The following is a 12473-nucleotide window of genomic DNA, read 5'->3' as shown; positions in this document are numbered from 1 at the left end:
TTTCATCGGTCTATGAAGGCCGCTCTTCGTGCCAGCCTCACAGACAGCAACTGGGTCGATCGCCTCCCGTGGGTTATGCTTGGCCTTCGCTCTGCCCCAAAGGAAGACCTCCAGTCCTCGTCTGCCGAGCTGGTTTACAGCCAGCCACTGCGTGTCCCGGGTGAGTTTCTCCCGGACGCCGTGGCCCCCTGGTCTGCAGCTTCTCATCGGGCTGTGGCCTGGGACAGTGCCAACGCTTTCGCTCCAATCCCTACATCTCACCACTGCCTCCCTCAGTCCTCCGCCCCCAAGGATCTGCTGTCGGCCAGGTACGTCTTCATCCGCCACGACAGCCACCGTACCCCCCTGCAGCCCCACTATGACGGGCCCTTAAGGGTCCTGGAAGCAGGGCCTAAGAACTTTGTGGTGGACATGGGGGGCAAGCCGGAGCGGGTCTCTGTGGACCGTCTAAAGCCTGCCCATTTGGACCTGGGTGGGCCGGTCGAACAGGCCCTGCCCTCGCGGCGTGGATGCCCCCCTTCTCAGGCCCCTGGCCCAGCCTGGGCCCCTGCCCGGGCTCCGGCTCTGTCCCCTGCCCCCGCCCCATACCCATTCAGCGCAGCCGTTTTAGCCACCTGGTCCACCCCCCAAGACGTTGACTGTTTCACTGAGGACTGTTCACCTGTTGGCTGTTTGTGTTTCGCTGAGTACTTTTGTGTTGCATTTTTTCGTGATGGTGAATTCTGGGGGGGCCTGTGTGGTGATACACAAATGAGGGTAGATTCACCAGGGGCTGCTGCTCCTTTAAGGCGGACATTCAGAGTGCTGACGTAGCACTGCTTAGAGTTTCCGGGGTGGAGCCATGTTTGCAGCAGCCTAGCGGTTAGCTGGTTGCCACGAGAGATTGAGCTGTATCGGTGTTGTTTTGTGTGGCGAGTAAACGGAATTGACTCGACTCGATCTCTCCGTCTCCTCATTCCTGCACTCCCACAAAACCCTTATTCTGTCGACAGACTTTTATTTTGGAGTACTTCCTTCGCGACCGGCAAATTGTAATCAGGAAGTGGTATACTGTGGCGGACACTAGGGGCTATGCCTCTCACCCAGCAGGGCTGTGAGCTGGGGGCGTGGTTTACGTTCCCGGGCTCTCTGGTGCAAGGTTGTTCCTGTTTCAGTTTGGTTTTGGAGCTGAGGAATAAAGTTCAAACTTGCCTTCGTCTCCTGTGTTTTTCCTCATCCTGCCACATTGGTGACCCCGAATTGAACATTTTTGGAGCAGAAGAAGAGTGTGAATCCACTTCGGCCACGCCGCCCCAACTCTCACAGCCGGCCGTTCTCGCCGCGGCTGAGAAGCTCCCAGAGTTCTGGCAGAGCGACCCGGCTTCGTGGTTCCAGCATGTTGAGGCGCTGTTCCACCTGCGTGGAATCTCCGCGGACGACTCCAGATACTATTTGGTCTTCGCTGCGCTGGACCAGTAGTCCACACGCCGTGCCATGCAGCTTTTGCGCGCCCCTCCGCAACACGGTAAATACGTCGCCCTCAAACATCTTCTGCTCCGGAGGTACAGCCTATCTGCCGCAGAGAGGGCAGATAGGATCCTTTCCCTACCCGGTTTGGGCGACGGGACGGCTGTGGATCTCATGGACAATATGCTGTCGCTGCTAGACTCGGACGAAGGTGGGTTCCTTTTCCCGCACGTTTTCCTGCGCCAGCTCCCGTCTCATGTGCGCGCGGCTTTGGCTAACTCCCCGTGTTTGGCCGCTGGTGACTGCCGAGGTTTGGCTGAGGAAGCCGATCGGGTCCTGCTGGCTACGAGACGGTTCTCTGTGCAGAGTGTGGCATCGGAGCCTCTGCAGCCGGCGACGGAGGACGCGGACCCGGCAGTGGTGGCTGGAGTGATTGCCCGGAGACGGCGCGGGAGCGGCCTCTGTTTTTTCCACCAGCGGTTCGGCGGCAAGGCGAGGCGCTGCGTCCCTCCGTGCACGTTTGAGGCGCCGGGAAACTCCAGGGCCAGCGCTCAGTAGCAGCTGTGGGCGCTGGTGAACGTAGTGAGCTGCTCTTCATTAAGGACTCGATGTCAGGAAGACGGTTTCTGGTGGACTCAGGCTCGCAAAAGAGCCTCCTCCCTCCAGCTAGCACAGACATGTCAGCCGAAGGCGGCGGCCAACAGTTGAGTGTAGCTAACGGTTCGTCCATTGCGACGTTTGGCACAAGGTTGGTGACTGTTTGTTTCCGCGGGCGCCATTTTGAGTGGGACTTTGTAGTCGCCTCCATTACTGTTCCTATTATCGGCGCGGATTTTCTGTGTGCTAATGGTCTGCTTGTTGATGTTGCAAACCGTCGTTTAATTGATGCTGTGTCTTTCGCCACTTTTCTGTGCGAGACAGGGGGAGCCGGGCCGTTAACACACGCTAACTTTTTAGCATTAGGGGATGTTTTTCAGCGTTTGCTGGCGGATTTTCCATCGGTGTCTACGCCTGCCTTTTCCACCGCGGTTACTAAACACGGGGTAGAACATTTCATTCCCACTGTGGGACCGCCAGTTTTTGCGCGCGCGCGGCGCCTCGACGCGGTAAAATGGGCTACAGCTAAGGAGGAGTTCGCCATCATGGAGCGTCTGGGTATAGTGAGGCGTTCCAACGGCCCGTGGGCCTCGCCGCTTCACATGGTGCCCAAGGCGGATGGGTCGTGGCGGCCTTGTGGCGACTTTCGCCGCCTGAACAACGTCACCGCCAATGACCGCTATCCCATCCCACACATACAGGACTTTTCCATACGCCTGGCAGGTACCACTATTTTCTCTAAGGTGGACCTGGTGCGCGGCTATCATCAGGCTCCCGTGCGCGCAGAGGACATGCCCAAGACCGCAGGGATCACCCCGTTTGGGCTTTTTGAGTTCATGCGCATGCCTTTTGGCTTGAAGGGGGCAGCGCAAACCTTTCAGAGGCTGATGGACTCGGTGTTGCGTGACCTTGCTTTCGTGTTCGTTTATCTCGACGACATGTTAGTGGCCAGTCCGTCAGCTGAAGAGCACATGGCGCACCTGAAACAGGTTTTCCGTCGTCTGGACGAACACGGCCTGATAGTCAACCCGGCCAAGTGTCAGGTTGGACTGCTGGTGATTGACTTCTTGGGTCACCGCATTTCGCCGCAAGGCGCGGTACCGTTGCCTTCTAAGGTGCAAGCGGTGGAGGAATTTCCCCGCCCAGTCTCTGTTAAGGCATTGCAGGAATTCTTGGGCATGGTGAATTTCTATACCGTTTCCTCCCTCGCGCTGCCCACCTCCTTCAGCCACTTTACGAAGCCCTGCGGCTTAAGAAGGCTAACGGCCCTGTCGACTGGACTCCCGAACGGGTCCAGGCCTTTGACGGAGCTAAGTGCGCCCTGGCCAACGCTGCCCTCCTCGCCCATCCCACACCCACGGCGTCCATAGCTTTAACAACCGACGCGTCTGACATAGCCGTGGGGGCTGTGGTTGAACGGCGTGTGGCGAATGCGTGGCAGCCACTCGCATTTTTTAGCCGCAAACTGCGAGATAGCGAGCGCAAGTACAGCGTTTTTGACCGGGAGTTGCTGGCACTGCACCTTGCAACCCGGCATTTCCACTTCCTGCTGGAGGGTCGCTCCTTCACGGCTTATGTGGATCATAAACCGCTGACTTTCACCATGTCCAAGGTGACTGAGCGGTGGTCTGCTCGTCAGCAACGCCACCTGCTGGCCATCTATGAGTTCACAACGGACATTCAACATGTGGCCGGGAAGTCCATCCCTGTTGCTGATTGTCTGTCGCGTGTGCTTGTGTGTCCTGCGCACCTCGGTGTGGATTTCTCCGCTATGGCTGCTGACCAGCCCAGCGACCCGGACGTCCTTGCCCTTAGGTCAACGCGTACCGGCCTCAAGCTAGAGGATGCTGTGATGCAGGAAGGCAGTCCTGCCCTCCTCTGCGATGTCTCCACCGGCCGTCCCCGCCCCGTTGTTCCAGTGGCCTGGCGCCGTCGAGTTTTCGAATCGATTCACTCCCTCTCGCACCCTGGAGTTTGGGCGTCGGTGAAGTTGGTCGGTTCCAAGCTCGTCTGGCCTGTCCTCCGCAAGGACGTCAAGGGGTGGGCGGCTGCATGTGTGGCGTGCCAGCGCGCTAAGGTCCACCAGCACACCTAGTCGCCCCTCGAACCGTTTCCGATCCCGGCCAGACGTTTCGACCACGTGCGTGTGGACCTGGTGGGCCCTCTACCTTCTTCACAGGGTTTTACGTACCTGCTCACAATGGTAGATCGGACCACCAGGTGGCCAGAGGCTGTCCCTCTGTCCTCCACAACATCCTCGGACGTTGCACGCGCGTTTCTTTCCTCCTGGGTCGCCCGTTTCGACACTCCGTCAGATATCACCTCAGACAGGGGCCCCCAATTCGTGTCAGAGCTCTGGTCGGCACTTGCGCGATCCTTGGGTGTGCAGGTACACCGCACTACCGCGTACCACCCTCAGGCTAACGGCTTGTGTGAACGTTTTCACCGGTCGCTCAAGGCAACACTGCGCGCTGCGCTCTCGGATGGTAACTGGGTGGACCGTTTACCTTGGGTTATGCTCGGGTTGCGTTCGGCTCCTCGATCCCGTCCGGCCGTTTATCCTTTTTTGTCCGACAGCACTCGGGTTCCAGGCCCCGTTCACCACTGTTTTCCGCGGTCGTTCGTGCCTGCGGAGCTCATGTCGGCTCGTTTTGTTTTTGTACGGCATGGTGCTCACCGCTCGCCCCTCCAACCCCCATACGATGGCCCATTTCGGGTTCCTGAGACGGGTGCTAAGTGTTTTGTGCTGGATATGGGTGGGCGTAGGGAGCGTGTCACGCTTGATAGGCTTAAACCGGCGCACAGGGTGGCAGACGAAGTTGTGTTTCCGGCCCAGGTTCCCCGTCGGGGTCGCCCTCCTTCCAGGACCCCGGCAGTGTCTTCACGGGTTCAGCATTCTGCTTCTCAGCCGGCATTGGACTGTGTTTCACCTACTGTTTCGGCTGAGGGACGGCGCAGCCGTTATGGCAGGCTGCTTAAGCCTCCAGTGAGACTTTCTTTCCAGGAGTCCCTTCTGGGTGTTCGGGGCGGGGTGGCGGACACTAGGGGCTATACCTCTCACCCAGCAGGACTGTGAGCTGGGGGCGTGGTTTACGTTCCCGGGCTCTCTGGTGCAGGGTTGTTCCTGTTTCAATTTGGTTTTGGAGCTGAGGAATAAAGTTCAAACTCGCCTTCGTCTCCTGTGTTTTTCCTCATCCTGCCACACTACCGTCTTACCAGTGCATTGTGTGTGCCGCAAAAGGTTATCCGCCATCCTTGTTTCTTACGTCTTGATACACGCAATGTTTGTAAGTATTTCAGTTTATGTGGCCAATATTTACTACAGCATTACAAAGTCTATCCCATTCATTTTTCGTTTTGTCTGTAGTATGTTATGCCGTGTTGGTTTGTGCTAGCTTGCTATGTGTTAGCATGTTCCCATTCGCTAGTCGTATGCTACGTTATACCCATCTGTATTTTGGCTAGTCTACAGCTCTTATTTCGTGCACTGAGGCACTCTTATTTGTACTTTGATATGTCTTATGTGTTCATTTTGTGTACGTACTTTGTAGTACCTTCAATTTTGTAACTGCGGTGTTACATTGTGTTTGTATATATCAGTTTCACCTTTTGGCAAGTAAACATCATAAACTTCACTCTGCCTCCTGAAATGATTGAGTGCCGAAGAGTTTAGCTGACTGGATAGTTGGGTTATTGCTCAGATCCTCCGAGACCAGTACACATATCCTAGCTCACCTTTCTTTTGGAAGAAGTTACTCAACTGTTGTTTTCCCTCATTTTGCCTTCTCTCTCTCTTTCCTTATTTTCTTTTCGTTTCTCGAACCCAGATTTTGCTTTCCTTGCTGCTTGTATCAGCAGTCACTTGCGACAGGACTAGATGAGCTGCATTGAGAGGTGCTCGTGAGGGGCGGACTAAACCATTTTGCACCTTTTGTAAGGGGTGAGAGGGGCCTCAGAGAGGGGTGACAGGGGCCCCAGAGAGCCTCTACTATTTTCTTTAAGTCCCTCAACTGATGTATTGAGCCAAATTTAACTGAAGTTATGACACTAATTAGTTAGAAATGAAATTTTTCAAACCAAAACAAACGTTTAACTCCAGGCTTCCCGAGCCTGGAATTATAACTGCACCACCAGTGGGCGGTATAGAGTAGAGTAGGCCATAAAAGGAGCAGGTTTAACGTCATATGTACACATGTGACATTTGCATGCCAGCATGTTGGCCTGTGCGTACACACTGGCGCTGCACAACATCGTCATCACATTAATCACTCCTAATGATGCGACCCAGATATCTTACTTTGATCACCACGTTTAGCGCTTGTTCTGCCAAGAAGAATGAAGGAACGTTTTGCTTCCGATCCTCCCATGGCAACACTCTTTTCTGAGTTAAAGTTAATTTCTATATCATTTATTTTATATACGAGGGTGTTTTTTCTGGACTGAACAAAGCAAAATTATTGTTAACTCTGTTGCTAATGAATGATGATGATTTATTTCAAATATGTAAATGTGCAGGATATAGCCTTTTCTTTAAAAATTCAAACCTTTTCTTGGCAACGCTGAAGTTGTCAGGTAGATCTGGTTTGTCTCATCGCCATGGTAGCTTGACTTGGTAGCGTCGATTTTTAAAGGTTATTGTCTGCTCAAAGTTCTCAAGAGCCCCTGTCTCCTGGGCTTTCAGTTTTTGCATTAACAATGCCTAGGGACTCAATTTCTCAGAAAACGTGCAACTCCTTTGAGATTTGAATTTCCTCCTCTAAACTAATGTGCATGCATTGGTTTCTGGCATGCAAAACACAGACTCTGGTCCATGCACAACCATCCAGATGTGCTTTCTAAAGCGACCAGGGATTCATTTCACCTCTCAAAGCGGCCTGACATAACTTACCAGTAAAAGTCTGCTCCTATTAGCACAAACAACTCTGGATCATCCACACCCTCTAGGAAATATGCAAGCTGTAACCCTTTCGTTTTGAGTTCTTCTTGAATATGCTCCCCAGGAACTTTCATTCCAGTACAGCACGCTTGAGGAGTTACAACAGCAGTTGTTTCAATCTGCTGCTGCGTGTTTCACATATTTTCTAGTGTTATCTTCACAGTGTTGCGTTTTGTGGTCATGGGAGCAGTAGATCCGAATGTATGAAGGTTCGAAGTTTCTTATTTATAAACAAGTTATTTAGGGGCTTTCACCAGGTTCTCATGAATGAAGCTCCTTTGGCTACCTCCATCTAACAAACACGGCACAATTTTTTCTTCCTTCCGGTCCCTCTGTCCATGTTTTATCTGTCTGCAACAACACTGCGTTCTGTCCAGTAGCCTTTTGGTTTCATAGTGCTAGACACTGAAGACACCACAGCATCTGTACTGCCATTGTTCACATCTGGCTGAACTTCACCTTGATCACAGAATGGGAGAGACGAATATGGAGAACGCCACCGAATAATGAAGAGTCATCGTCTCTCCATAAAAACGAGTCCACCCAATGCTGGGTGGAGAGGAGGAGTGACTTGCCCTCAAAGACAGCACCACCTCAATATTTGTGAAGAGGGAGGAACACCTGAGAAAGGGGGAGATGAAAAAAGAGAACGCCACTGAACATCAAGTTTGGGGAGTTATCATCTCTCCAGAAAAGCCAGTCCACCTAATGCCGGGTGGAGAGGAGTGGCTTGCCCTCAAAGAGAGTGCCACCTCAACAATTGTGAAAAGGGAGGTGCACCTGAGAAAGTGAAAGACGAAAAAGGAGAACACTACTAAACATCAACTTTGGGGAGTTATCGTCTCTCCAGAAAAGCCAGTTCCCCCCAGCAATGGAACAATGGCCTCCCAATAAACAGAGTACCACCTCAACAGCTGTAGGGAGAGCGGTGCAGGTGAGGAAGAGGACCTCACCCAAACAAAATCCCCAACAGGATCCCCAGTGGATGAATGGGAGGGGGGGCTGACTTGGTGGGCATATCATTGAAAAGAAGGTAGCCTGCCAGCCCACTCATTATGCCCCAGCTTGAAACAAGTTGCTTGTGAGGCAGAGGAGGCGGCCCTCCTCAGAGAAAATTAGGAGCTACAACAAAAATCTTTTGTAAAGAGTAGGGATAGACCGATTATCGAACGGGCCGATTATCGGCGCCGATATTTGGCATTTTGACGCATATCGGCATCGGCCTTTTTTTAAAATCCAACGGCCGATAAGAGATCAATTTAAAACGGGGTTATTTTGGCTCTGATGCAGGCGCGCCTCTCTGTCTGCTGTCACTACTCTGTCTCTCCAGCATTGTCCCACCCACAGCACTATCTGATTGGTTACACGCAGAGCCACGGCACGGGTAACAGCCAATCAGCAGTGATAGCTGTGCATGCACAGTGCTCACACACAGGGGAGAAGAGAAAAAGTTTTGCCGAATCTGGAGAAGTTCCGGACTCGGAGAGCAGATATATGTTTCGAAGGTAAGTTAAGGCAGCAGACTCTCCCGAAATTGTAATAAACATCCCAGTCCTCTACAACTCACAACTACTAGTAACATTACTGTGAGCCCATTAACGTTATATAAACATAAGCGGCAGCTCTGCTCGCTCGCAGTCCCTCCAGACGTGCCTGTTAATCACTTGAAACAACGTTGCTGATAATATCGATATGGAAATAGTCCGTGATAGTAGAAGTCTGTGTGTGTGAGTGAGAGAGAGAGTAAAAACCTAATGAACTCAATTCAGTCCAGTTTTATTGCAGGGAAGCACGTTGAGGTGAAGGCTGATTAGCTTTTAGCGTAACGTTAGCCCACCGGTCCGCTTTCTCCTTCTCCAAGCCAGGAGGCTAGCCAGAATAAACCGGGAATTTTCCTGCCTTCACCAAGCAGCAGAGTGTGTTCTGAGCACCTTCATTGAGGTTAGAATCTAGCCAGATCAAATGGATTAATGCCAGTGTTGACAACTAACGTTAACGTTATTGTCACGTTAGTATAGCAGGGTAACAAGCCATAAGCCGGCTAGTTAGCTAGCTGGCTGGTTAACTTTAGCGCCAATGCTGCAACTAGCGTTCGCTAATTTTCGTTAGCAGAGAGATATCCTTACGTTATCTTAAATGAGCACACTGGCCACTCTGCTAGTAAACATACAGCCATTGCCATAGCAAATGCATTTAAGATAACGATCGCTCTCTGCTACCGTAAATTAGCGAATGCTAGCTGGAGCATTAGCGCTAACGTTAACCAGCCAGCTAGCTAACCAACAGGGACAGAAACAGCAAGAAGATACCAGCGTTCAAAAGCTAACGTTAGAAATGCACCAGCAGTGCAAAATTCGTGCTATGCAGCAGTATTTGTGTTGGCGGAGTCAAATAAATTATTAAATAAACTAGCTAATCATTATCTGTTGTCGCTTATTACTGTTAACTAATAAATGGCGCTTGTAGAATATTGTATAAAAGTAATATCACACTCGATGTGCTGTTATACTGGCCGCGGTTCGTTTTGAGTGACGTCATGGAATACTATGAATGGGGAGAATGTCTGTTATGGTAGAGAATAGTGTGTTTGTGTGGAAGCCACATGAGAAACTCTACAATTCACTACTACTAATGTTACTGTGAGGCCAAATAGGTTAGCGGCAGCTGTCTGTTCCTATGATGAACTGATTATTAAAGTGAATATGCTGTAGGCTATTTAGTGTTTTTAACGGTTTAATCACTTGAAACAAGGTTGCTGATAATATTGATAGGGAAATAGTGATAAAAGTAAGCAAAGCACCGTCTGTCTGAGAGAAAACTGTAAGGCAATAATGGCTGTTTAACTACCAAGTTATTTTACTTTACCTTTTTCTGTGTTGATTGAGAGATCCCAAGCAGCAGAAAATGACATATTGTTAGATTAAGTGTGTCCCGAAGCTGTCTTTGATAGTTTCTTGTAGAGAGGAGCAGGATATTGCTGTTTAAGACTTAAGACATAATGTAACTGCATCATAAAGCCTACATGAACTGCATGGTGTTCAGGGATGAATAGTCTCTCCTATTGCTATTGTACTATTTTTTCAGATATAGTTACATTAATCATTATTAATGTAGCAGCCTAGTTTTGAATGACAGGGTCCCTGCTATCACATGTTGTTAAAATGTAACATTTACATAATAAAATCAACTACAGGCTTCCCAAATGCTGTAATAAATGAAGCATGATGAGTTGAGCATATGTCAGCATGTGGCCCCACTTTTAACTCTCTTTTTTTCAAACCCTTATTGCAGATGGATAGACTTCAGTTTAAAAGTGCAGTATGAAAGTATTACACTCAACCAACACCAGGGAAGGCAGTCTGTAATACATGCAATGAAGGTGTCAGCATGGGAGCAACAACTGGGAAAAACAAAAATACTTCAAACCTGTGGTCCCATCTTAGGATTCATCACCCTGAGTTGTATGAAACAGCACAGAAGAAACGGGAATCTGAATCTCATCAGGATGAGGCAACTTCATCTCAGCCAACAATAGAGGACATGTTTCAGAAACAAAGAAAATGGACAAACTCAGATGACAGGTCGAAATTAACGGACAAACTAGTCCTAGAGATGATAGTCACTGACAACCAACAGTTCTCGGTGGTGTCTGATGTTGGCTTTAAGCGCCTCATGGCTGCAGCAGAGCCACGGTATGCACTGAAAAGTGACAAGTATTACCGAACTGAGAAGCTGCAAGAAGTTCACCACAAGATTGTGGACAAGATCAAAGCGCTGATTCAACCAGAGAATGCTGGCTACTTTCTCTCCTTCACCACAGACTGCTGGTCTGGTGTGACAGAGTCTCTCATGAGCCTGACATGCCATTTCATCAACACTGAATGGACAAGAAAGCAGGTCATCTTAAATACAAGAGCGATGCATGGGTCCCACACTGGGGAATACCTGAAAGAGACATTCCTCAATATGCTTGAGGACTGGAAGATAAGCAAAGACTGTGTAGCACTAGTGCTTTGAGACAGCGGAGCCAATATTGTGAAGGGAATGAGGCTAGCTGAACTCTCAGAGCTCAGCTGCACGGCGCACACCTTGCAACTTGTGGTGAATGACGGTCTGGCAAATCAAAGAGCCGTCACAGATGTCATTGCAATGCTTAAGAAGTGTGCCACACATTTCCACCACTCCATTCTGGCCAAACAGCGTTTGCGAGTCATTCAGAGGGAACTTGGCCTGCCAGAGCACAACATAATCCAGGCTGTTCCAACGAGGTGGAACTCAACGCTCCACATGCTGCAAAGAATGCTGGAGCAAAAGCGTGCGCTTACCATCTACTGTGGTGAACATGGAGGATTTGCAGGTCCTAATGCTCACCAGTGGGACCTTGTGTCCAATTCAATTGAAACTCTTCTCCCAATAGAGGAAGTGACACTTCAGGTGAGCCACAGCAACTCATCAGCATCCTGCATCATTCCATGCCTGACTGTGCTGAAGATGCTTCTTCAAGATGATGAGGGGCCCGCCACAAAAGGCATCAGAACGCTCAGGCAAGCCATGAGGGAGAGCCTCGACAAGCGTTTCTCAAAAGTAGAAGACACAAAAACTGTGGTGCTGGCCTGTCTCTTAGATCCTTGTTATAAGAGTCATGCATTCTCATCTGCCACGACATTGAGCAAGGCCAAAGGATGGTTGAAAGAGGAAGAGGACGCTGCCACACAACAGACCACTCGAGAGGAGCATGCTGCCACAGAAGGAGCCAATATGGAGAAGCAGGCTGCCACAGAAGGAGCCAGTATGGAGGAGCAGGCAGCTGCATATGGGACACACGAGAATGACGGAAACACCCACAAAAGGCAACGGAGAGAACACACATCCTTCCGCAGCCGTGTTGATGAGATGTTCAGTTCTCTGCTGGCACATCACACTGGTGACCTGCTGGCCAGTAGCTGCGTTGAGGATGAGCTACATCTGTACCTCAAGGAGCCAGTGATCGACAGGCGTAAAGGGGACCCACTCCAGTGGTGGAGACAGAATGATGAGCGCTTCAAGCTACTTGCGAAACAAGCAAGAAAGTTTCTTTGTGCACCACCCTCATCAGTCCCAAGTGAGCGCGTCTTCAGTGAAGTCTCTGCAATTTATGAGAGCAAAAGAAGCCGTCTCACTGGAGAGCACGCTGAACAACTCTGCTTTTTGCACCACAATCTGGTGCTGCTCAATTGGGACTACTAATTGATTTTAGACTCACATTTCTGTGCAAATTTTATTTAAATCTGTTTTATTTACTTTATAAAACTTCAGGGAACTATTTATTTAAATTTTCAGTTAACTTTATAAGAGATTCTGCTGACCCTGGGAACTCCCTGCACTTTTTGTTTTTGTTTGAACTTAAAACAAAGATAAGTGAAAGATTAATATTTTAGTTATATTGAAATTTTGGTCAACTTTATTAACTGTAGACAACTTTAGGGAGCTATTTATTTGTTTAAGTTTTCATTTA

General features: G+C 49.9%; 1 pseudogene; it reads left to right on the top strand.

Annotated features, from left to right (window-relative positions):
• The first annotated feature begins 411 nt into the window (after positions 1-411).
• On the top strand, positions 412-12205 carry LOC130109731 (zinc finger BED domain-containing protein 4-like; annotated as a pseudogene).
• Positions 12206-12473: the final 268 nt, after the last annotated feature.

Source organism: Lampris incognitus, chromosome 3 (assembly GCF_029633865.1).
Source record: "Lampris incognitus isolate fLamInc1 chromosome 3, fLamInc1.hap2, whole genome shotgun sequence".
Classification (NCBI taxonomy): Eukaryota; Metazoa; Chordata; class Actinopteri; order Lampriformes; family Lampridae; genus Lampris; species Lampris incognitus.
This window is presented reverse-complemented; position numbering and strand designations above follow the sequence as displayed.